Here is a 26,775-nt window from a genome sequence, read left to right as displayed (position 1 = left end):
ACGCATACGCTCTTTTTGGCCAACCAAGCAAACTTGCAAAGGACATCTGCACTACAATGAAGTCTCACTTCTCCCCGGTCAAAAGGTCCATCTGAAAAAAGTGTAAAATCCAGAAAGGCAGGACAGGCCATGGAGAACTGGGAGCCTTGTTATGCTGATGGGCGGGATGTAAATTGCCAACAGACACTAGGGAGAAGTGTATGGTGTTTCCTGAAACATCTAAAAAACAAAGCAACAGAACCTAGGGCACTTCCACTTATGGTCCTATAGCTTAGGGAAATTAAAATCAAAAAGACACAGCCACCCCAATGTTTGGGACGCCTCTGTTTACAAGAACCTCGTTTACAGTACAAGTTCAACATCGCAGAAAGTGAAAAATGGATAAAGAAGTTGTGGTATTTACTTACAAAGCAATATCACTCAGGAATGAAATCTGTGTCATCAGGCCCTTAGCAGCACAATGAGTGGATTCAGGTATGATGATTCTAACTGAAATAAGTCACACAGAAAAAGAAACATCATAAGATATCAGTAATACACGGAATGTAAACTTGGCTACACAGGAACTGAATTACAGAACAGAACAGGGTCTCAAATTTAGAAAACCAACTTATGCTTGCTTAAGGGGAAAGGTGAGTTGGGGTGCTGCATAAAACCAGAGATTGAAATGAGCACAGATAAAGTTCCTTAAGCCAAATATGGAATACACAAGAGCTACTCCTTGCTCAACGAAATGGACTCAAAACCCCATATTAAACGCCTAAGAATGTACCTGACTAGTAAGTATCTTAAAACCTATGGATTGCTATGTCTCCAAAAGAGAATCAAGCGTGTGTACAGGGGCATAAACGCAGCAGTGATAGGATTGGAGAGGTTCGGTGAGCAAATGAAGACCCTTTGAAGTCATATTGCATGGTACCCATTACACGGGTCTCAACTCTCCAGGTTTAAGGTATTCTTCCTTCAGCTAAAACATGCATGTGGAACCCAGAGTATGATCAACCATGTGAACGGGAGACGTGTTCAAATATGTCTCAGTTTTCCTCCCCTGGTACTGGGGTGCAACATTCCAGACGCTTTACTAACACTCTCCCGACTTGGAGAGTCAGTCCCTTTAAACTCCTGTTTGGCCCAGTTTGCAATTTCTGCGGAAGATGAACAGGAATAGCGAGAACCAATGAGAGGCTAGCTGGAGGTGTCTGGACGGGCAAATTTAACTCTCATTTCCCACCAGGAAGAGGAATTAATCAAAGGCTCAGCATGCCGGGCCGGAACAAAATTAGGGCCTGAAGCCATCCTGCGGTGTTGCGGCCAGGTCACAAGAAAGCGAGTTGAAGAAAGGAGCTCAGGGGCACTGTAATTCACAAACCTGCAGAGTTATAAATGACAGCTATTGTCCAAAAATAGACTGAAGTAAGGCTGCCAAGAGGACTTGAAAGCGGGGCAGAATTGCAGGAAACCGATTTCAGGAGGTAGACTGGAATTGCATTGAAAGCATAGGAAAAGAGGCAGAACGTCCACAATGATGCACTTGGCCAAAAAGGGCGTATGCGTTTTTTCCTGAATATATTCAGGAAAAAACGCATACGCCCTTTTTGGCCAACCAAGCAAGCTTGCAAAGGAAATCTGCACTACAATGAAGTCTCACTTCTCCCCGGTCAAAAGGGCCATCTGAAGAAAGTGTAAAATCCAGAAAGGCAGGACAGGCCATGAAGAACTGGGAGACTTGTTATGCTGATGGGCGGGATGTAAATTGCCAACAACCACTCGGGAGAAGTGTATGGTGTTTCCTGAAACATCTAAAAAACAAAGCAACAGAATCTAGGGCACTTCCACTTATGGTCCTATAGCTTAGGGAAATTAAAATCAAAAAGACACAGCCACCCCAAAGTTTGGAACGGCTCTGTTTACAAGAACCTCGTTTACAGTACAAGTTCAACATCGCAGAAAGTGAAAAATGGAGAAAGAAGTTGTGGTATTTACTTACAAAGCAATATCACTCAGCAATGAAATCTGTGTCATCAGGCCCTTAGCAGCACAATGAGTGGATTCAGGTATGATGATTCTAACTGAAGTAAGTCACACAGAAAAAGAAACATCATAAGATATCAGTAATACACGGAATGTAAACTTGGCTACACAGGAACTGAATTACAGAACAGAACAGGGTCTCAAATTTAGAAAACCAACTTATGCTTGCTTAAGGGTAAAGGTGAGTTGGGGTGCTGCATAAAACCAGAGATTGAAATGAGCACAGATAAAGTTCCTTAAGTCAAATATGGAATAGACAAGAGCTACTCCTTGCTCAACGAAATGGACTCAACACCGCATATTAAACGCCTAAGAATGTACCTGACTAGTAAGTATCTTAAAACCTACGGATTGCTATGTCTCCGAAAGAGAATCAAGCATGTGTACAGGGGCATAAACGCAGCAGTGATAGGATTGGAGAGGTTCTGTGAGCAAATGAAGACCCTTTGAAGTCATATTGCATGGTACCCATTCCACGGGTTTCAACTACCCAGGTTTTAGGTATTCTTCCTTCAGCTAAAACATGCATGTGGAACCCAGAGTATGATCAACCATGTGATCGGGAGACGTGTTCAAATATGTCTCAGTTTTCGTACCCTGGTACTCGGGTGCAACATTCCAGATGCTTTACTAACACTCTCCCCACTTGGAGAGTCAGCACCTTTAACCTCCTGTTTGGCCCAGTTTGCAATTTCTGCGGAAGATGAACAGGAATAGCGAGAACCAATGAGAGACTAGCTGGAGGTGTCTGGACGGGCAAATTTAACTCTCATTTCCCACCAGGAAGAGGAATTAACCAAAGGCTCAGCGTGCCGTGCCGGAACCAGATTAGGGCCTGAAGCCATCCTGCGGTGTTGCGGCCAGCTCACAAGAAAGCGAGTTGAAGAAAGGAGCTCAGGGGCACTGTAATTCACAAACCTGCAGAGTTATAAATGACAGCAATCGTCCAAAAATAGACTGAAGTAAGGCTGCCAAGAGGACTTGAAAGCGGGGCAGAATTGCAGGAAACCGATTTCAGGAGGTAGACTGGAATTGCATTGAAAGCATAGGAAAAGAGGCAGAACGTCCACAATGATGCACTTGGCCAAAAAGGGCGTATGCGTTTTTTCCTGAATATATTCAGGAAAAAACGCATACGCCCTTTTTGGCCAACCAAGCAAGCTTGCAAAGGAAATCTGCACTACAATGAAGTCTCACTTCCCCCCGGTCAAAAGGGCCATCTGAAAAAAGTGTAAAATCCAGAAAGGCAGGACAGGCCGTGGAGAACTGGGAGCCTTGTTATGCTGATGGGCGGGATGTAAATTGCCAACAGACTCTAGGGAGAAGTGTATGGTGTTTCCTGAAACATCTAAAAAACAAAGCAACAGAGCCTAGGGCACTTCCACTTATGGTCCTATAGCTTAGGGACATTAAAATCAAAAAGACACAGCCACCCCAAAGTTTGGAACGCCTCCGTTTACAAGAACCTCGTTTACCGTACAAGTTCAATATCACAGAAAGTGAAAAATGGATAAAGAAGTTGTGGTATTTACTTACAAAGCAATATCACTCAGCAATGAAATCTGTGTCATCAGGCCCTTAGCAGCACAATGAGTGGATTCAGGTATGATAATTCTAACTGAAATAAGTCACACAGAAAAAGAAACATCATAAGATATCAGTAATACACGGAATGTAAACTTGGCTACACAGGAACTGAATTACAGAACAGAACAGGGTCTCAAATTTAGAAAACCAACTTCTGCTTGCTTAAGGGGAAAGGTGAGTTGGGGTGCTGCATAAAACCAGAGATTGAAATGAGCACAGATAAAGTTCCTTAAGCCAAATATGGAATAGACAAGAGCTACTCCTTGCTCAACGAAATGGACTCAAAACCCCATATTAAACGCCGAAGAATGTACCTGACTAGTAAGTATCTTAAAACCTATGGATTGCTATGTCTCCAAAAGAGAATCAAGCGTGTGTACAGGGGCATAAACGCAGCAGTGATAGGATTGGAGAGGTTCGGTGAGCAAATGAAGACCCTTTGAAGTCATATTGCATGGTACCCATTACACGGGTCTCAACTCTCCAGGTTTAAGGTATTCTTCCTTCAGCTAAAACATGCATGTGGAACCCAGAGTATGATCAACCATGTGAACGGGAGACGTGTTCAAATATGTCTCAGTTTTCCTCCCCTGGTACTCGGGTGCAACATTCCAGACGCTTTACTAACACTCGCCCGACTTGGAGAGTCAGTCCCTTTAACCACCTGTTTGGCCCAGTTTGCAATTTCTGCGGAAGATGAACAGGAATAGCGAGAACCAATGAGAGGCTAGCTGGAGGTGTCTGGACGGGCAAATTTAACTCTCATTTCCCACCAGGAAGAGGAATTAACCAAAGGCTCAGCATGCCGGGCCGGAACAAGATTAGGGCCTGAAGCCATCCTGCGGTGTTGCGGCCAGCTCACAAGAAAACGAGTTGAAGAAAGGAGCTCAGGGGCACTGTAATTCACAAACCTGCAGAGTTATAAATGACAGCTATCGTCCAAAAATAGACTGAAGTAAGGCTGCCAAGAGGACTTGAAAGCGGGGCAGAATTGCAGGAAACCGATTTCAGGAGGTAGACTGGAATTGCATTGAAAGCATAGGAAAAGAGGCAGAACGTCCACAATGATGCACTTGGCCAAAAAGGGCGTATGCGTTTTTTCCTGAATATATTCAGGAAAAAACGCATACGCCCTTTTTGGCCAACCAAGCAAGCTTGCAAAGGAAATCTGCACTACAATGAAGTCTCACTTCCCCCCGGTCAAAAGGGCCATCTGAAAAAAGTGTAAAATCCAGAAAGGCAGGACAGGCCATGGAGAACTGGGAGCCTTGTTATGCTGATGGGCGGGATGTAAATTGCCAACAACCACTCGGGAGAAGTGTATGGTGTTTCCTGAAACATCTAAAAAACAAAGCAACAGAACCTAGGGCACTTCCACTTATGGTCCTATAGCTTAGAGAAATTAAAATCAAAAAGACACAGCCACCCCAAAGTTTGGAACGGCTCTGTTTACAAGAACCTCATTTACAGTACAAGTTCAACATCGCAGAAAGTGAAAAATGGATAAAGAAGTTGTGGTATTTACTTACAAAGCAATATCACTCAGCAATGAAATCTGTGTCATCAGGCCCTTAGCAGCACAATGAGTGGAGTCAGGTATGATGATTCTAACTGAAGTAAGTCACACAGAAAAAGAAACATCATAAGATATCAGTAATACACGGAATGTAAACTTGGCTACACAGGAACTGAATTACAGAACAGAACAGGGTCTCAAATTTAGAAAACCAACTTATGCTTGCTTAAGGGTAAAGGTGAGTTGGGGTGCTGCATAAAACCAGAGATTGAAATGAGCACAGATAAAGTTCCTTAAGTCAAATATGGAATAGACAAGAGCTACTCCTTGCTCAACGAAATGGACTCAACACCGCATATTAAATGCCTAAGAATGTACCTGACTAGTAAGTATCTTAAAACCTATGGATTGCTATGTCTCCGAAAGAGAATCAAGCATGTGCACAGGGGCATAAACGCAGCAGTGATAGGATTGGAGAGGTTCGGTGAGCAAATGAAGACCCTTTGAAGTCATATTGCATGGTACCCATTACACGGGTCTTAACTCTCCAGGTTTAAGGTATTCTTCCTTCAGCTAAAACATGCATGTGGAACCCAAGTATGATCAACCATGTGAACGGGAGACGTGTTCAAATATGTCTCAGTTTTCCTCCCCTGGTACTCGGGTGCAACACTCCAGACGCTTTACTAACACTCTCCCGACTTGGAGAGTCAGCGCCTTTAACCTCCTGTTTGGCCCAGTTTGCAATTTCTGCAGAAGATGAACAGGAATAGCGAGAACCAATGAGAGGCTAGCTGGAGGTGTCTGGACGGGCAAATTTAACTCTCATTTCCCACCAGGAAGAGGAAATAACCAAAGGCTCAGCGTGCCGTACCGGAACCAGATTAGGGCCTGAAGCCATCCTGCGGTGTTGCGACCAGCTCAAAAGAAAGCGAGTTGAAGAAAGGAGCTCAGGGGCACTGTAATTCACAAACCTGCAGAGTTATAAATGACAGCTATCGTCCAAAGATAGACTGAAGTAAGGCTGCCAAGAGGACTTGAAAGCGGGGCAGAATTGCAGGAAACCGATTTCAGGAGGTAGACTGGAATTGCATTGAAAGCATAGGAAAAGAGGCAGAACGTCCACAATGATGCACTTGGCCAAAAAGGGCGTATGCGTTTTTTCCTGAATATATTCAGGAAAAAACGCATATGCCCTTTTTGGCCAACCAAGCAAACTTGCAAAGGAAATCTGCACTACAATGAAGTCTCACTTCCCCCCGGTCAAAAGGGCCATCTGAAAAAAGTGTAAAATCCAGAAAGGCAGGACAGGTCATGGAGAACTGGGAGCCTTGTTATGCTGATGGGCGGGATGTAAATTGCCAACAACCACTCGGGAGAAGTGTATGGTGTTTCCTGAAACATGGAAAAAACAAAGCAACAGAGCCTAAGGCACTGCCACTTATGGTCCTATAGCTTAGGGAAATTAAAATCAAAAAGACACAGCCACCCCAAAGTTTGGGACACCTCTGTTTACAAGAACCTCGTTTACAGTACAATTTCAAAATCGCAGAAAGTGGAAAATGGATAAAGAATTTGTGGTATTTACTTACGAAGCAATATCACTCAGCAATGAAATCTATGTCACAGGCCCTTAGCATCACAATGAGTGGATTCAGGTATGATGATTCTAACTGAAATAAGTCACACAGAAAAAGAAACATCATAAGATATCACTAATACACGGAATGTAAACTTGGCTACACAGGAACTGAATTACAGAACAGAACAGGGTCTCAAATTTAGAAAACCAACTTATGCTTGCTTAAGGGTAAAGGTGAGTTGGGGTGCTGCATAAAACCAGAGATTGAAATGAGCACAGATAAAGTTCCTTAAGTCAAATATGGAATAGACAAGAGCTACTCCTTGCTCAACGAAATGGACTCAACACCGCATATTAAACGCCTAAGAATGTACCTGACTAGTAAGTATCGTAAAACCTATGGATTGCTATGTCTCCAAAAGAGAATCAAGCATGTGTACAGGGGCATAAACGCAGCAGTGATAGGATTGGAGAGGTTCGGTGAGCAAATGAAGACCCTTTGAAGTCATATTGCATGGTACCCATTACACGGGTCTCAACTCTCCAGGTTTAAGGTATTCTTCCTTCAGCTAAAACATGCATGTGGAACCTAGAGTATGATCAACCATGTGATCGGGAGACGTGTTCAAATATGTCTCAGTTTTCGTACCCTGGTACTCGGGTGCAACATTCCAGACGCTTTACTAACACTCTCCCCACTTGGAGAGTCAGCGCCTTTAACCTCCTGTTTGGCCCAGTTTGCAATTTCTGCGGAAGATGAACAGGAATAGCGAGAACCAATGAGAGACTAGCTGGAGGTGTCTGGACGGGCAAATTTAACTCTCATTTCCCACCAGGAAGAGGAATTAACCAAAGGCTCAGCGTGCCGTGCCGGAACCAGATTAGGGCCTGAAGCCATCCTGCGGTGTTGCGGCCATCTCACAAGAAAGCGAGTTGAAGAAAGGAGCTCAGGGGCACTGTAATTCACAAACCTGCAGAGTTATAAATGACAGCTATCGTCCAAAAATAGACTGAAGTAAGGCTGCCAAGAGGACTTGAAAGCGGGGCAGAATTGCAGGAAACCGATTTCAGGAGGTAGACTGGAATTGCATTGAAAGCATAGGAAAAGAGGCAGAACGTCCACAATGATGCACTTGGCCAAAAAGGGCGTATGCGTTTTTTCCTGAATATATTCAGGAAACAACGCATACGCCCTTTTTGGCCAACCAAGCAAGCTTGCAAAGGAAATCTGCACTACAATGAAGTCTCACTTCCCCCCGGTCAAAAGGACCATCTGAAAAAAGTGTAAAATCCAGAAAGGCAACAGGCCATTGAGAACTGGGAGCCTTGTTATGCTGATGGGCGGGATGTAAATTGCCAACAGACACTTGGGAGAAGTGTATGGTGTTTCCTGAAACATCTAAAAAACAAAGCAACAGAGCCTAGGGCACTTCCACTTATGGTCCTATAGCTTAGGGAAAATAAATCAAAAAGACACAGCCACCCCACAGTTTGGAACGGCTCTGTTTACAAGAACCTCGTTTACAGTACAAGTTCAACATCGCAGAAAGTGAAAAATGGATAAAGAACTTGTAGTACTTACGTACAATGCAGTATCACTCAGCAATGAAATCTATGTCATCAGGCCCATAGCAGCATAATGAGTAGATTCAGGTACGATGATTCTAACTGAAATAAGTCACACAGAAAAAGAAATATCATAAGATATCACTAATACACGGAATGTAAACTTGGCTACACAGGAACTGAATTCCAAAACAGAACAGGTTCTCAAATTTAGAAAACCAACTTATGCTTGCTTAAGGGGAAAGGTGAGTTGGGTTGCTGCATAAAACCAGAGATTGAAATGAGCACAGATAAAGTTCCTTAAGCCAAATATGGAATAGACAAGAGGTACTCCTTGCTCAACGAAATGGACTCAACACCGCATATTTAACGCCTAAGAATGTACCTGACTAGTAAGTATCTTAAAACCTATGGATTGCTATGTCTCCGAAAGAGAATCAAGCATGTGTACAGGGGCATAAACGCAGCAGTGATAGGATTGGAGAGGTTCGGTGAGCAAATGAAGACTCTTTGAAGTCATATTGCATGGTACCCATTCCACGGGTTTCAACTACCCAGGTTTTAGATATTCTTCCTTCAGCTAAAACATGCATGTGGAACCCAGAGTATGATCAACCATGTGATCGGGAGACGTGTTCAAATATGTCTCAGTTTTCCTCCCCTGGTACTCGGGTGCAACATTCCAGACGCTTTACTAACACTCTCCCCACTTGGAGAGTCAGCACCTTTAACCTCCTGTTTGGCACAGTTTGCAATTTCTGCGGAAGATGAACAGGAATAGCGAGAACCAATGAGAGGCTAGCTGGAGGTGTCTGGACGGGCAAATTTAACTCTCATTTCCCACCAGGAAGAGGAAATAACCAAAGGCTCAGCGTGCCGTACTGGAACCAGATTAGGGCCTGAAGCCATCCTGCGGTGTTGCGGCCAGGTCACAAGAAAGCGAGTTGAAGAAAGGAGCTCAGGGGCACTGTAATTCACAAACCTGCAGAGTTATAAATGACAGCTATCGTCCAAAAATAGACTGAAGTAAGGCTGCCAAGAGGACTTGAAAGCGGGGCAGAATTGCAGGAAACCGATTTCAGGAGGTAGACTGGAATTGCATTGAAAGCATAGGAAAAGAGGCAGAACGTCCACAATGATGCACTTGGCCAAAAAGGGCATATGCGTTTTTTCCTGAATATATTCAGGAAAAAACGCATACGCCCTTTTTGGCCAACCAAGCAAGCTTGCAAAGGAAATCTGCACTACAATGAAGTCTCACTTCCCCCCGGTCAAAAGGGCCATCTGAAAAAAGTGTAAAATCCAGAAAGGCAGGACAGGCCATGGAGAACTGGGAGCCTTGTTATGCTGATGGGCGGGATGTAAATTGTCAACAACCACTCGGGAGAAGTGTATGGTGTTTCCTGAAACATCTAAAAAACAAAGCAACAGAACCTAGGGCACTTCCACTTATGGTCCTATAGCTTAGGGAAATTACAATCAAAAAGACACAGCCACCCCAAGGTTTTGAACGGCTCTGTTTACAAGAACCTCGTTTACAGTACAAGTTCAACATCGCAGAAAGTGAAAAATGGATAAAGAAGTTGTGGTATTTACTTACAAATCAATATCACTCAGCAATGAAATCTGTGTCATCAGGCCCTTAGCAGCACAATGAGTGGATTCAGGTATGATGATTCTAACTGAAATAAGTCACACAGAAAAAGAAACATCATAAGATATCAGTAATACACGGAATGTAAACTTGGCTACACAGGAACTGAATTACAGAACAGAACAGGGTCTCAAATTTAGAAAACCAACTTATGCTTGCTTAAGGGTAAAGGTGAGTTGGGGTGCTGCATAAAACCAGAGATTGCAATGAGCACAGATAAAGTTCCTTAAGCCAAATATGGAATAGACAAGAGCTACTACTTGCTCAACGAAATGGACTCAACATCGCATATTAAACGCCTAAGAATGTACCTGACTAGTAAGTATCTTAAAACCTATAGATTGCTATGTCTCCGAAAGAGAATCAAGCATGTGTACAGGGGCATAAACGCAGCAGTGATAGGATTGGAGAGGTTCGGTGAGCAAATGAAGACCCTTTGAAGTCATATTGCATGGTACCCATTCCACGGGTTTCAACTACCCAGGTTTTAGGTATTCTTCCTTCAGCTAAAACATGCATGTGGAACCCAGAGTATGATCAACCATGTGATCGGGAGACGTGTTCAAATATGTCTCAGTTTTCGTACCCTGGTACTCGGGTGCAACATTCCAGACGCTTTACTAACACTCTCCCCACTTGGAGAGTCAGTCCCTTTAACCTCCTGTTTGGCCCAGTTTGCAATTTCTGCGGAAGATGAACAGCAATAGCGAGAACCAATGAGAGACTAGCTGGAGGTGTCTGGACGGGCAAATTTAACTCTCATTTCCCACCAGGAAGAGGAATTAACCAAAGGCTCAGCGTGCCGTGCCGGAACCAGATTAGGGCCTGAAGCCATCCTGCGGTGTTGCGGCCATCTCACAAGAAAGCGAGTTGAAGAAAGGAGCTCAGGGTCACTGTAATTCACAAACCTGCAGAGTTATAAATGACAGCTATCGTCCAAAAATAGACTGAAGTAAGGCTGCCAAGAGGACTTGAAAGCGGGGCAGAATTGCAGGAAACCGATTTCAGGAGGTAGACTGGAATTGCATTGAAAGCATAGGAAAAGAGGCAGAACGTCCACAATGATGCACTTGGCCAAAAAGGGCGTATGCGTTTTTTCCTGAATATATTCAGGAAACAACGCATACGCCCTTTTTGGCCAACCAAGCAAGCTTGCAAAGGAAATCTGCACTACAATGAAGTCTCACTTCCCCCCGGTCAAAAGGACCATCTGAAAAAAGTGTAAAATCCAGAAAGGCAACAGGCCATTGAGAACTGGGAGCCTTGTTATGCTGATGGGCGGGATGTAAATTGCCAACAGACACTTGGGAGAAGTGTATGGTGTTTCCTGAAACATCTAAAAAACAAAGCAACAGAGCCTAGGGCACTTCCACTTATGGTCCTATAGCTTAGGGAAAATAAATCAAAAAGACACAGCCACCCCACAGTTTGGAACGGCTCTGTTTACAAGAACCTCGTTTACAGTACAAGTTCAACATCGCAGAAAGTGAAAAATGGATAAAGAACTTGTAGTACTTACGTACAATGCAGTATCACTCAGCAATGAAATCTATGTCATCAGGCCCATAGCAGCATAATGAGTAGATTCAGGTACGATGATTCTAACTGAAATAAGTCACACAGAAAAAGAAATATCATAAGATATCACTAATACACGGAATGTAAACTTGGCTACACAGGAACTGAATTCCAAAACAGAACAGGTTCTCAAATTTAGAAAACCAACTTATGCTTGCTTAAGGGGAAAGGTGAGTTGGGTTGCTGCATAAAACCAGAGATTGAAATGAGCACAGATAAAGTTCCTTAAGCCAAATATGGAATAGACAAGAGGTACTCCTTGCTCAACGAAATGGACTCAACACCGCATATTTAACGCCTAAGAATGTACCTGACTAGTAAGTATCTTAAAACCTATGGATTGCTATGTCTCCGAAAGAGAATCAAGCATGTGTACAGGGGCATAAACGCAGCAGTGATAGGATTGGAGAGGTTCGGTGAGCAAATGAAGACTCTTTGAAGTCATATTGCATGGTACCCATTCCACGGGTTTCAACTACCCAGGTTTTAGATATTCTTCCTTCAGCTAAAACATGCATGTGGAACCCAGAGTATGATCAACCATGTGATCGGGAGACGTGTTCAAATATGTCTCAGTTTTCCTCCCCTGGTACTCGGGTGCAACATTCCAGACGCTTTACTAACACTCTCCCCACTTGGAGAGTCAGCGCCTTTAACCTCCTGTTTGGCACAGTTTGCAATTTCTGCGGAAGATGAACAGGAATAGCGAGAACCAATGAGAGGCTAGCTGGAGGTGTCTGGACGGACAAATTTAACTCTCATTTCCCACCAGGAAGAGGAAATAACCAAAGGCTCAGCGTGCCGTACTGGAACCAGATTAGGGCCTGAAGCCATCCTGCGGTGTTGCGGCCAGGTCACAAGAAAGCGAGTTGAAGAAAGGAGCTCAGGGGCACTGTAATTCACAAACCTGCAGAGTTATAAATGACAGCTATCGTCCAAAAATAGACTGAAGTAAGGCTGCCAAGAGGACTTGAAAGCGGGGCAGAATTGCAGGAAACCGATTTCAGGAGGTAGACTGGAATTGCATTGAAAGCATAGGAAAAGAGGCAGAACGTCCACAATGATGCACTTGGCCAAAAAGGGCATATGCGTTTTTTCCTGAATATATTCAGGAAAAAACGCATACGCCCTTTTTGGCCAACCAAGCAAGCTTGCAAAGGAAATCTGCACTACAATGAAGTCTCACTTCCCCCCGGTCAAAAGGGCCATCTGAAAAAAGTGTAAAATCCAGAAAGGCAGGACAGGCCATGGAGAACTGGGAGCCTTGTTATGCTGATGGGCGGGATGTAAATTGTCAACAACCACTCGGGAGAAGTGTATGGTGTTTCCTGAAACATCTAAAAAACAAAGCAACAGAACCTAGGGCACTTCCACTTATGGTCCTATAGCTTAGGGAAATTACAATCAAAAAGACACAGCCACCCCAAGGTTTTGAACGGCTCTGTTTACAAGAACCTCGTTTACAGTACAAGTTCAACATCGCAGAAAGTGAAAAATGGATAAAGAAGTTGTGGTATTTACTTACAAATCAATATCACTCAGCAATGAAATCTGTGTCATCAGGCCCTTAGCAGCACAATGAGTGGATTCAGGTATGATGATTCTAACTGAAATAAGTCACACAGAAAAAGAAACATCATAAGATATCAGTAATACACGGAATGTAAACTTGGCTACACAGGAACTGAATTACAGAACAGAACAGGGTCTCAAATTTAGAAAACCAACTTATGCTTGCTTAAGGGTAAAGGTGAGTTGGGGTGCTGCATAAAACCAGAGATTGCAATGAGCACAGATAAAGTTCCTTAAGCCAAATATGGAATAGACAAGAGCTACTACTTGCTCAACGAAATGGACTCAACATCGCATATTAAACGCCTAAGAATGTACCTGACTAGTAAGTATCTTAAAACCTATAGATTGCTATGTCTCCGAAAGAGAATCAAGCATGTGTACAGGGGCATAAACGCAGCAGTGATAGGATTGGAGAGGTTCGGTGAGCAAATGAAGACCCTTTGAAGTCATATTGCATGGTACCCATTCCACGGGTTTCAACTACCCAGGTTTTAGGTATTCTTCCTTCAGCTAAAACATGCATGTGGAACCCAGAGTATGATCAACCATGTGATCGGGAGACGTGTTCAAATATGTCTCAGTTTTCGTACCCTGGTACTCGGGTGCAACATTCCAGACGCTTTACTAACACTCTCCCCACTTGGAGAGTCAGTCCCTTTAACCTCCTGTTTGGCCCAGTTTGCAATTTCTGCGGAAGATGAACAGCAATAGCGAGAACCAATGAGAGACTAGCTGGAGGTGTCTGGACGGGCAAATTTAACTCTCATTTCCCACCAGGAAGAGGAATTAACCAAAGGCTCAGCGTGCCGTGCCGGAACCAGATTAGGGCCTGAAGCCATCCTGCGGTGTTGCGGCCAGGTCACAAGAAAGCGAGTTGAAGAAAGGAGCTCAGGGGCACTGTAATTCACAAACCTGCAGAGTTATAAATGACAGCTATCGTCCAAAAATAGACTGAAGTAAGGCTGCCAAGAGGACCTGAAAGCGGGGCAGAATTGCAGGAAACCGATTTCAGGAGGTAGACTGGAATTGCATTGAAAGCATAGGAAAAGAGGCAGAACGTCCACAATGATGCACTTGGCCAAAAAGGGCGTATGCATTTTTTCCTGAATATATTCAGGAAAAAATGCATACGCCCTTTTTGGCCAACCAAGCAAGCTTGCAAAGGAAATCTGCACTACAATGAAGTCTCACTTCCCCCCGGTCAAAAGGGCCATCTGAAAAAAGTGTAAAATCCAGAAAGGCAACAGGCCATTGAGAACTGGGAGCCTTGTTATGCTGATGGGCGGGATGTAAATTGCCAACAGACACTTGGGAGAAGTGTATGGTGTTTCCTGAAACATCTAAAAAACAAAGCAACAGAGCCTAGTGCACTTCCACTTATGGTCCTATAGCTTAGGGAAATTAAAATCAAAAAGACACAGCCACCCCAAAGTTTGGAACGGCTCTGTTTACAAGAACCTCGTTTACAGTACAAGTTCAACATCGCAGAAAGTGAAAAATGGATAAAGAAGTTGTGGTACTTACGTACAATGCAGTATCACTCAGCAATGAAATCTATGTCATCAGGCCCGTAGCAGCATAATGAGTAGAGTCAGGTACGATGATTCTAACTGAAATAAGTCACACAGAAAAAGAAACATCATAAGATATCACTAATACACGGAATGTAAACTTGGCTACACAGGAACTGAATTCCAAAACAGAACAGGTTCTCAAATGTAGAAAACCAACTTATGCTTGCTTAAGGGGAAAGGTGAGTTGGGGTGCTGCATAAAACCAGAGATTGAAATGAGCACAGATAAAGTTCCTTAAGCCAAATATGGAATAGACAAGAGCTACTCCTTGCTCAACGAAATGGACTCAACACCGCATATTAAACGCCTAAGAATGTACCTGACTAGTAAGTATCTTAAAACCTATGGATTGCTATGTCTCTGAAAGAGAATCAAGCATGTGTACAGGGGCATAAACGCAGCAGTGATAGGATTGGAGAGGTTCGGTGAGCAAATGAAGACCCTTTGAAGTCATATTGCATGGTACCCATTACACGGGTTTCAACTACCCAGGTTTTAGGTATTCTTCCTTCAGCAAAAACATGCAGGTGGAACCCAGAGTATGATCAACCATGTGATCGGGAGACGTGTTCAAATATGTCTCAGTTTTCCTCCCCTGGTACTCGGGTGCAACATTCCAGACGCTTTACTAACACTCTCCCCACTTGGAGAGTCAGCGCCTTTAACCTCCTGTTTGGCACAGTTTGCAATTTCTGCGGAAGATGAACAGGAATAGCGAGAACCAATGAGAGGCTAGCTGGAGGTGTCTGGACGGGCAAATTTAACTCTCATTTCCCACCAGGAGGAGGAAATAACCAAAGGCTCAGCGTGCCGTGCCGGAACCAGATTAGGGCCTGAAGCCATCCTGCGGTGTTGCGGCCAGGTCACAAGAAAGCAAGTTGAAGAAAGGAGCTCAGGGGCACTGTAATTCACAAACCTGCAGAGTTATAAATGACAGCTATCGTCCAAAAATAGACTGAAGTAAGGCTGCCAAGAGGACTTGAAAGCGGGGCAGAATTGCAGGAAACCGATTTCAGGAGGTAGACTGGAATTGCACTGAAAGCATAGGAGAAGAGGCAGAACGTCCACAATGATGCACTTGGCCAAAAAGGGCGTATGCGTTTTTTCCTGAATATATTCAGGAAAAAACGCATACGCCCTTTTTGGCCAACCAAGCAAGCTTGCAAAGGAAATCTGCACTACAATGAAGTCTCACTTCCCCCCGGTCAAAAGGGCCATCTGAAAAAAGTGTAAAATCCAGAAAGGCAGGACAGGCCATGGAGAACTGGGAGCCTTGTTATGCTGATGGGCGGGATGTAAATTGCCAACAACCACTCGGGAGAAGTGTATGGTGTTTCCTGAAACATCTAAAAAACAAAGCAACAGAACCTAGGGCACTTCCACTTATGGTCCTATAGCTTAGGGAAATTAAAATCAAAAAGACACAGCCACCCCAAAGTTTGGAACGGCTCTGTTTACAAGAACCTCGTTTACAGTACAAGTTCAACATCGCAGAAAGTGAAAAATGGATAAAGAAGTTGTGGTATTTACTTACAAAGCAATATCACTCAGCAATGAAATCTGTGTCATCAGGCCCTTAGAAGCACAATGAGTGGATTCAGGTATGATGATTCTAACTGAAATAAGTCACACAGAAAAAGAAACATCATAAGATATCAGTAATACACAGAATGTAAACTTGGCTACACAGGAACTGAATTACAGAACAGAAAAGGGTCTCAAATTTAGAAAACCAACTTATTCTTGCTTAAGGGTAAAGGTGAGTTGGGGTGCTGTATAAAACCAGAGATTGAAATGAGCACAGATAAAGTTCCTTAAGCCAAATATGGAATAGACAAGAGCTACTCCTTGCTCAACGAAATGGACTCAACACCCCATATTAAACGCCTAAGAATGTACCTGACTAGTAAGTATCTTAAAATCTATGGATTGCTATGTCTCCAAAAGAGAATCAAGCATGTGTACAGGGGCATAAACGCAGCAGTGATAGGATTGGAGAGGTTCGGTGAGCAAATGAAGACCCTTTGAAGTCATATTGCATGGTACCCATTCCACGGGTTTCAACTACCCAGGTTTAAGGTATTCTTCCTTCAGCTAAAATATGCATGTGGAACCTAGAGTATGATCAACCATGTGATCGGGAGACGTGTTCAAATATGTCTCAGTTTTCCTCCCCTGGTACTCGGGTGCAACATTCCAGACGCTTTACTAACACTATCCCCACTTGGAGAGTCAGTCCCTTTAACCTCCTGTTTGGCCCAGTTTGCAATTTCTGCGGAAGATGAACAGGAATAGCGAGAACCAATGAGAGGCTAGCTGGAGGTGTCTGGACGGGCAAATTTAACTCTCATTTCCCACCAGGAAGAGGAATTAACCAAAGGCTCAGCATGCCGGGCCGGAACCAGATTAGGGCCTGAAGCCATCCTGCGGTGTTGCGGCCAGCTCACAAGAAAGCGAGTTGAAGAAAGGAGCTCAGGGGCACTGTAATTCACAAACCTGCAGAGTTATAAATGACAGCTATCGTCCAAAAATTGACTGAAGTAAGGCTGCCAAGAGGACCTGAAAGCGGGGCAGAAGTGCAGGAAACCGATTTCAGGAGGTAGACTGGAATTGCATTGAAAGCATAGGAAAAGAGGCAGAACGTCCACAATGATGCACTTGGCCAAAAAGGGCGTATGCGTTTTTTCCTGAATATATTCAGGAAAAAACGCATACGCCCTTTTTGGCCAACCAAGCAAGCTTGCAAAGGAAATCTGCACTACAATGAAGTCTCACTTCCCGCCGGTCAAAAGGGCCATCTGAAAAAAGTGTAAAATCCAGAAAGGCAGGACAGGCCATGGAGAACTGGGAGCCTTGTTATGCTGATGGGCGGGATGTAAATTGCCAACAACCACTCGGGAGAAGTGTATGGTGTTTCCTGAAACATCTAAAAAACAAAGCAACAGAGCCTAGGGCACTGCCACTTATGGTCCTATAGCTTAGGGAAATTAAAATCAAAAAGACACAGCCACCCCAAAGTTTGGGACGCCTCTGTTTACAAGAACCTCGTTTACAGTACAAGTTCAACATCGCAGAAAGTGAAAAATGGATAAAGAAGTTGTGGTATTTACTTACAAAGCAATATCACTCAGCAATGAAATCTGTGTCATCAGGCCCTTAGCAGCACAGTGAGTGGATTCAGGTATGATGATTCTAACTGAAATAAGTCACACAGAAAAAGAAACATCATAAGATATCAGTAATACACAGAATGTAAACTTGGCTACACAGGAACTGAATTACAGAACAGAACAGGGTCTCAAATTTAGAAAACCAACTTATTCTTGCTTAAGGGTAAAGGTGAGTTGGGGTGCTGCATAAAACCAGAGATTGAAATGAGCACAGATAAAGTTCCTTAAGCCAAATATGGAATAGACAAGAGCTACTCCTTGCTCAACGAAATGGACTCAACACCCCATATTAAACGCCTAAGAATGTACCTGACTAGTAAGTATCTTAAAACCTATGGATTGCTATGTCTCCGAAAGAGAATCAAGCATGTGTACAGGGGCATAAACGCAGCAGTGATAGGATTGGAGAGGTTCGGTGAGCAAATGAAGACCCTTTGAAGTCATATTGCATGGTACCCATTCCACGGGTTTCAACTACCCAGGTTTAAGGTATTCTTCCTTCAGCTAAAACATGCATGTGGAACCTAGAGTATGATCAACCATGTGATCGGGAGACGTGTTCAAATATGTCTCAGTTTTCCTACCCTGGTACTCGGGTGCAACATTCCAGACGCTTTACTAACACTCTCCCCACTTGGAGAGTCAGTCCCTTTAACCTCCTGTTTGGCCCAGTTTGCAATTTCTGCGGAAGATGAACAGGAATAGCGAGAACCAATGAGAGGCTAGCTGGAGGTGTCTGGACGGGCAAATTTAACTCTCATTTCCCACCAGGAAGAGGAATTAACCAAAGGCTCAGCGTGCCGTGCCGGAACCAGATTAGGGCCTGAAGCCATCCTGCGGAGTTGCGGCCAGGTCACAGGAAAGCGAGTTGAAGAAAGGAGCTCAGGGGCACTGTAATTCACAAACCTGCAGAGTTATAAATGACAGCTATCGTCCAAAAATAGACTGAAGTAAGGCTGACAAGAGGACTTGAAAGCGGGGCAGAATTGCAGGAAACCGATTTCAGGAGGTAGACTGGAATTGCATTGAAAGCATAGGAAAAGAGGCAGAACGTCCACAATGATGCACTTGGCCAAAAAGGGCGTATGCGTTTTTTCCTGAATATATTCAGGAAAAAACGCATACGCCCTTTTTGGCCAACCAAGCAAGCTTGCAAAGGAAATCTGCACTACAATGAAGTCTCACTTCCCCCCGGTCAAAAGGGCCATCTGAAAAAAGTGTAAAATCCAGAAAGGCAGGACAGGCCATGGAGAACTGGGAGCCTTGTTATGCTGATGGGCGGGATGTAAATTGCCAAAAACCACTTGGGAGAAGTGTATGCTGTTTCCTGAAACATCTAAAAAACAAAGCAACAGAACCTAGGGCACTTCCACTTATGGTCCTATAGCTTAGGGAAATTAAAATCAAAAAGACACAGCCACCCCAAAGTTTGGAACGGCTCTGTTTACAAGAACCTCGTTTACAGTACAAGTTCAACATCGCAGAAAGTGAAAAATGGATAAAGAAATTGTGGTATTTACTTACAAAGCAATATCACTCAGCAATGAAATCTGTGTCATCAGGCCCTTAGCAGCACAATGAGTGGATTCAGGTATGATGATTCTAACTGAAATAAGTCACACAGAAAAAGAAACATCATAAGATATCAGTAATACACAGAATGTAAACTTGGCTACACAGGAACTGAATTACAGAACAGAACAGGGTCTCAAATTTAGAAAACCAACTTATTCTTGCTTAAGGGTAAAGGTGAGTTGGGGTGCTGCATAAAACCAGAGATTGAAATTAGCACAGATAAAGTTCCTTAAGCCAAATATGGAATAGACAAGAGCTACTCCTTGCTCTACGAAATGGACTCAACACCCCATATTAAACGCCTAAGAATGTACCTGACTAGTAAGTATCTTAAAACCTATGGATTGCTATGTCTCCGAAAGAGAATCAAGCATGTGTACAGGGGCATAAACGCAGCAGTGATAGGATTGGAGAGGTTCGGTGAGCAAATGAAGACCCTTTGAAGTCATATTGCATGGTACCCATTCCACGGGTTTCAACTACCCAGGTTTAAGGTATTCTTCCTTCAGCTAAAACATGCATGTGGAACCTAGAGTATGATCAACCATGTGATCGGGAGACGTGTTCAAATATGTCTCAGTTTTCCTCCCCTGGTACTCGGGTGCAACATTCCAGACGCTTTACTAACACTCTCCCCACTTGGAGAGTCAGTCCCTTTAACCTCCTGTTTGGCCCAGTTTGCAATTTCTGCGGAAGATGAACAGGAATAGCGAGAACCAATGAGAGGCTAGCTGGAGGTGTCTGGACGGGCAAATTTAACTCTCATTTCCCACCAGGAAGAGGAATTAACCAAAGGCTCACCGTGCCGTGCCGGAACCAGATTAGGGCCTGAAGCCATCCTGCGGTGTTGCGGCCAGGTCACAAGAAAGCGAGTTGAAGAAAGGAGCTCAGGGGCACTGTAATTCACAAACCTGCAGAGTTATAAATGACAGCTATCGTCCAAAAATAGACTGAAGTAAGGCTGCCAAGAGGACTTGAAAGCGGGGCAGAATTGCAGGAAACCGATTTCAGGAGGTAGACTGGAATTGCATTGAAAGCATAGGAAAAGAGGCAGAACGTCCACAATGATGCACTTGGCCAAAAAGGGCGTATGCGTTTTTTCCTGAATATATTCAGGAAAAAACGCATACGCCCTTTTTGGCCAACCAAGCAAGCTTGCAAAGGAAATCTGCACTACAATGAAGTCTCACTTCCCCCCGGTCAAAAGGGCCATCTGAAAAAAGTGTAAAATCCAGAAAGGCAGGACAGGCCATGGAGAACTGGGAGCCTTGTTATGCTGATGGGCGGGATGTAAATTGCCAACAACCACTCGGGAGAAGTGTATGGTGTTTCCTGAAACATCTAAAAAACAAAGCAACAGAGCCTAGGGCACTGCCACTTATGGTCCTATAGCTTAGGGAAATTAAAATCAAAAAGACACAGCCACCGCAAAGTTTGGGACGCCTCTGTTTACAAGAACCTCGTTTACAGTACAAGTTCAACATCGCAGAAAGTGAAAAATGGATAAAGAATTTGTGGTATTTACTTACAAAGCAATATCACTCAGCAATGAAATCTGTGTCATCAGGCCCTTAGCATCACAATGAGTGGCTTCAGGTATGATGATTCTAACTGAAATAAGTCACACAGAAAAAGAAACATCATAAGATATCAGTAATACACGGAATGTAAACTTGGCTACACAGGAACTGAATTACAGAACAGAACAGGGTCTCAAATTTAGAAAACCAACTTATGCTTGCTTAAGGGTAAAGGTGAGTTGGGGTGCTGCATAAAACCAGAGATTGAAATGAGCACAGATAAAGTTCCTTAAGTCAAATATGGAATAGACAAGAGCTACTCCTTGCTCAAAGAAATGGACTCAACACCGCATATTAAACGCCTAAGAATGTACCTGACTTGTAAGTATCGTAAAACCTATGGATTGCTATGTCTCCAAAAGAGAATCAAGCATGTGTACAGGGGCATAAACGCAGCAGTGATAGGATTGGAGAGGTTCGGTGAGCAAATGAAGACCCTTTGAAGTCATATTGCATGGTACCCATTACACGGGTCTCAACTCTCCAGGTTTAAGGTATTCTTCCTTCAGCTAAAACATGCATGTGGAACCCAAGTATGATCAACCATGTGAACGGGAGACGTGTTCAAATATGTCTCAGTTTTCCTCCCCTGGTACTCGGGTGCAACATTCCAGACGCTTTACTAACACTCTCCCCACTTGGAGAGTCAGTCCCTTTAACCTCCTGTTTGGCCCAGTTTGCAATTTCTGCGGAAGATGAACAGGAATAGCGAGAACCAATGAGAGGCTAGCTGGAGGTGTCTGGACGGGCAAATTTAACTCTCATTTCCCACCAGGAAGAGGAATTAACCAAAGGCTCAGCATGCCGGGCCGGAACCAGATTAGGGCCTGAAGCCATCCTGCGGTGTTGCGGCCAGCTCACAAGAAAGCGAGTTGAAGAAAGGAACTCAGGGGTACTGTAATTCACAAACCTGCAGAGTTATAAATGACAGCTATCGTCCAAAAATAGACTGAAGTAAGGCTGCCAAGAGGACTTGAAAGTGGGGCAGAATTGCAGGAAACCGATTTCAGGAGGTAGACTGGAATTGCATTGAAAGCATAGGAGAAGAGGCAGAACGTCCAAAATGATGCACTTGGCCAAAAAGTGCGTATGCGTTTTTTCCTGAATATATTCAGGAAAAAACGCATACGCCCTTTTTGGCCAACCAAGCAAGCTTGCAAAGGAAATCTGCACTACAATGAAGTCTCACTTCCCGCCGGTCAAAAGGGCCATCTGAAAAAAGTGTAAAATCCAGAAAGGCAGGACAGGCCATGGAGAACTGGGAGCCTTGTTATGCTGATGGGCGGGATGTAAATTGCCAACAACCACTCGGGAGAAGTGTATGGTGTTTCCTGAAACATCTAAAAAACAAAGCAACAGAGCCTAGGGCACTGCCACTTATGGTCCTATAGCTTAGGGAAATTAAAATCAAAAAGACACAGCCACCCCAAAGTTTGGGACGCCTCTGTTTACAAGAACCTCGTTTACAGTACAAGTTCAACATCGCAGAAAGTGAAAAATGGATAAAGAAGTTGTGGTATTTACTTACAAAGCAATATCACTCAGCAATGAAATCTGTGTCATCAGGCCCTTAGCAGCACAATGAGTGGATTCAGGTATGATGATTCTAACTGAAATAAGTCACACAGAAAAAGAAACATCATAAGATATCAGTAATACACAGAATGTAAACTTGGCTACACAGGAACTGAATTACAGAACAGAACAGGGTCTCAAATTTAGAAAACCAACTTATTCTTGCTTAAGGGTAAAGGTGAGTTGGGGTGCTGCATAAAACCAGAGATTGAAATGAGCACAGATAAAGTTCCTTAAGCCAAATATGGAATAGACAAGAGCTACTCCTTGCTCAACGAAATGGACTCAACACCCCATATTAAACGCCTAAGAATGTACCTGACTAGTAAGTATCTTAAAACCTATGGATTGCTATGTCTCCGAAAGAGAATCAAGCATGTGTACAGGGGCATAAACGCAGCAGTGATAGGATTGGAGAGGTTCGGTGAGCAAATGAAGACCCTTTGAAGTCATATTGCATGGTACCCATTCCACGGGTTTCAACTACCCAGGTTTAAGGTATTCTTCCTTCAGCTAAAACATGCATGTGGAACCTAGAGTATGATCAACCATGTGATCGGGAGACGTGTTCAAATATGTCTCAGTTTTCCTCCCCTGGTACTCGGGTGCAACATTCCAGACGCTTTACTAACACTCTCCCCACTTGGAGAGTCAGTCCCTTTAACCTCCTGTTTGGCCCAGTTTGCAATTTCTGCGGAAGATGAACAGGAATAGCGAGAACCAATGAGAGGCTAGCTGGAGGTGTCTGGACGGGCAAATTTAACTCTCATTTCCCACCAGGAAGAGGAATTAACCAAAGGCTCAGCGTGCCGTGCCGGAACCAGATTAGGGCCTGAAGCCATCCTGCGGAGTTGCGGCCAGGTCACAGGAAAGCGAGTTGAAGAAAGGAGCTCAGGGGCACTGTAATTCACAAACCTGCAGAGTTATAAATGACAGCTATCGTCCAAAAATAGACTGAAGTAAGGCTGCCAAGAGGACTTGAAAGCGGGGCAGAATTGCAGGAAACCGATTTCAGGAGGTAGACTGGAATTGCATTGAAAGCATAGGAAAAGAGGCAGAACGTCCACAATGATGCACTTGGCCAAAAAGGGCGTATGCGTTTTTTCCTGAATATATTCAGGAAAAAACGCATACGCCCTTTTTGGCCAACCAAGCAAGCTTGCAAAGGAAATCTGCACTACAATGAAGTCTCACTTCCCCCCGGTCAAAAGGGCCATCTGAAAAAAGTGTAAAATCCAGAAAGGCAGGACAGGCCATGGAGAACTGGGAGCCTTGTTATGCTGATGGGCGGGATGTAAATTGCCAACAACCACTCGGGAGAAGTGTATGGTGTTTCCTGAAACATCTAAAAAACAAAGCAACAGAGCCTAGGGCACTGCCACTTATGGTCCTATAGCTTAGGGAAATTAAAATCAAAAAGACACAGCCACCCCAAAGTTTGGGACGCCTCTGTTTACAAGAACCTCGTTTACAGTACAAGTTCAACATCGCAGAAAGTGAAAAATGGATAAAGAAGTTGTGGTATTTACTTACAAATCAATATCACTCAGCAATGAAATCTGTGTCATCAGGCCCTTAGCATCACAATGAGTGGCTTCAGGTATGATGATTCTAACTGAAATAAGTCACACAGAAAAAGAAACATCATAAGATATCAGTAATACACGGAATGTAAACTTGGCTACACAGGAACTGAATTACAGAACAGAACAGGGTCTCAAATTTAGAAAACCAACTTATGCTTGCTTAAGGGTAAAGGTGAGTTGGGGTGCTGCATAAAACCAGAGATTGAAATGAGCACAGATAAAGTTCCTTAAGTCAAATATGGAATAGACAAGAGCTACTCCTTGCTCAACGAAATGGACTCAACACCGCATATTAAACGCCTAAGAATGTACCTGACTAGTAAGTATCGTAAAACCTATGGATTGCTATGTCTCCAAAAGAGAATCAAGCATGTGTACAGGGGCATAAACGCAGCAGTGATAGGATTGGAGAGGTTCGGTGAGCAAATGAAGACCCTTTGAAGTCATATTGCATGGTACCCATTACACGGGTCTCAACTCTCCAGGTTTAAGGTATTCTTCCTTCAGCTAAAACATGCATGTGGAACCCAAGTATGATCAACCATGTGAACGGGAGACGTGTTCAAATATGTCTCAGTTTTCCTCCCCTGGTACTCGGGTGCAACATTCCAGACGCTTTACTAACACTCTCCCCACTTGGAGAGTCAGTCCCTTTAACCTCCTGTTTGGCCCAGTTTGCAATTTCTGCGGAAGATGAACAGGAATAGCGAGAACCAATGAGAGGCTAGCTGGAGGTGTCTGGACGGGCAAATTTAACTCTCATTTCCCACCAGGAAGAGGAATTAACCAAAGGCTCAGCATGCCGGGCCGGAACCAGATTAGGGCCTGAAGCCATCCTGCGGTGTTGCGGCCAGCTCACAAGAAAGCGAGTTGAAGAAAGGAGCTCAGGGGCACTGTAATTCACAAACCTGCAGAGTTATAAATGACAGCTATCGTCCAAAAATAGACTGAAGTAAGGCTGCCAAGAGGACTTGAAAGTGGGGCAGAATTGCAGGAAACCGATTTCAGGAGGTAGACTGGAATTGCATTGAAAGCATAGGAGAAGAGGCAGAACGTCCAAAATGATGCACTTGGCCAAAAAGTACGTATGCGTTTTTTCCTGAATATATTCAGGAAAAAACGCATACGCCCTTTTTGGCCAACCAAGCAAGCTTGCAAAGGAAATCTGCACTACAATGAAGTCTCACTTCCCGCCGGTCAAAAGGGCCATCTGAAAAAAGTGTAAAATCCAGAAAGGCAGGACAGGCCATGGAGAACTGGGAGCCTTGTTATGCTGATGGGCGGGATGTAAATTGCCAACAACCACTCGGGAGAAGTGTATGGTGTTTCCTGAAACATCTAAAAAACAAAGCAACAGAGCCTAGGGCACTGCCACTTATGGTCCTATAGCTTAGGGAAATTAAAATCAAAAAGACACAGCCACCCCAAAGTTTGGGACGCCTCTGTTTACAAGAACCTCGTTTACAGTACAAGTTCAACATCGCAGAAAGTGAAAAATGGATAAAGAAGTTGTGGTATTTACTTACAAATCAATATCACTCAGCAATGAAATCTGTGTCATCAGGCCCTTAGCATCACAATGAGTGGCTTCAGGTATGATGATTCTAACTGAAATAAGTCACACAGAAAAAGAAACATCATAAGATATCAGTAATACACGGAATGTAAACTTGGCTACACAGGAACTGAATTACAGAACAGAACAGGGTCTCAAATTTAGAAAACCAACTTATGCTTGCTTAAGGGTAAAGGTGAGTTGGGGTGCTGCATAAAACCAGAGATTGAAATGAGCACAGATAAAGTTCCTTAAGTCAAATATGGAATAGACAAGAGCTACTCCTTGCTCAACGAAATGGACTCAACACCGCATATTAAACGCCTAAGAATGTACCTGACTAGTAAGTATCGTAAAACCTATGGATTGCTATGTCTCCAAAAGAGAATAAAGCATGTGTACAGGGGCATAAACGCAGCAGTGATAGGATTGGAGAGGTTCGGTGAGCAAATGAAGACCCTTTGAAGTCATATTGCATGGTACCCATTACACGGGTCTCAACTCTCCAGGTTTAAGGTATTCTTCCTTCAGCTAAAACATGCATGTGGAACCCAAGTATGATCAACCATGTGAACGGGAGACGTGTTCAAATATGTCTCAGTTTTCCTCCCCTGGTACTCGGGTGCAACATTCCAGACGCTTTACTAACACTCTCCCCACTTGGAGAGTCAGTCCCTTTAACCTCCTGTTTGGCCCAGTTTGCAATTTCTGCGGAAGATGAACAGGAATAGCGAGAACCAATGAGAGGCTAGCTGGAGGTGTCTGGACGGGCAAATTTAACTCTCATTTCCCACCAGGAAGAGGAATTAACCAAAGGCTCAGCATGCCGGGCCGGAACCAGATTAGGGCCTGAAGCCATCCTGCGGTGTTGCGGCCAGCTCACAAGAAAGCGAGTTGAAGAAAGGAGCTCAGGGGCACTGTAATTCACAAACCTGCAGAGTTATAAATGACAGCTATCGTCCAAAAATAGACTGAAGTAAGGCTGCCAAGAGGACTTGAAAGTGGGGCAGAATTGCAGGAAACCGATTTCAGGAGGTAGACTGGAATTGCATTGAAAGCATAGGAGAAGAG

The 26,775-nt window shown here is 43.9% G+C and overlaps 1 long non-coding RNA gene across 8 annotated transcripts in view; it reads right to left on the bottom strand.

Moving 5' to 3' along the window:
• LOC307181276 overlaps positions 1 to 26,775 on the bottom strand; it is a 2,057,065-nt gene that overhangs the window by 56,380 nt on the left and 1,973,910 nt on the right. For 5 of the 8 annotated variants that reach the window (XR_013826308.1, XR_013826309.1, XR_013826312.1 and 2 more), the window contains one exon: positions 14,610 to 14,699. The exons of 2 other annotated variants lie outside the window; for them this stretch is intronic. This is a non-coding gene — a long non-coding RNA (uncharacterized lncRNA). Of the gene's footprint in view, positions 1 to 5,176; positions 5,230 to 14,609; positions 14,700 to 26,775 lie in introns of those variants that run through there. One more of the 8 variants, XR_013826315.1, reaches the window with a different exon arrangement.

Source organism: Stenella coeruleoalba (genome assembly GCF_951394435.1).
Source record: "Stenella coeruleoalba genome assembly, contig: scaffold_52, whole genome shotgun sequence".
In the NCBI taxonomy this organism is placed as follows: Eukaryota; Metazoa; Chordata; class Mammalia; order Artiodactyla; family Delphinidae; genus Stenella; species Stenella coeruleoalba.
Note: the sequence above shows the minus strand (reverse complement) of the source record. Positions and strands in the feature narration are given on the sequence as shown.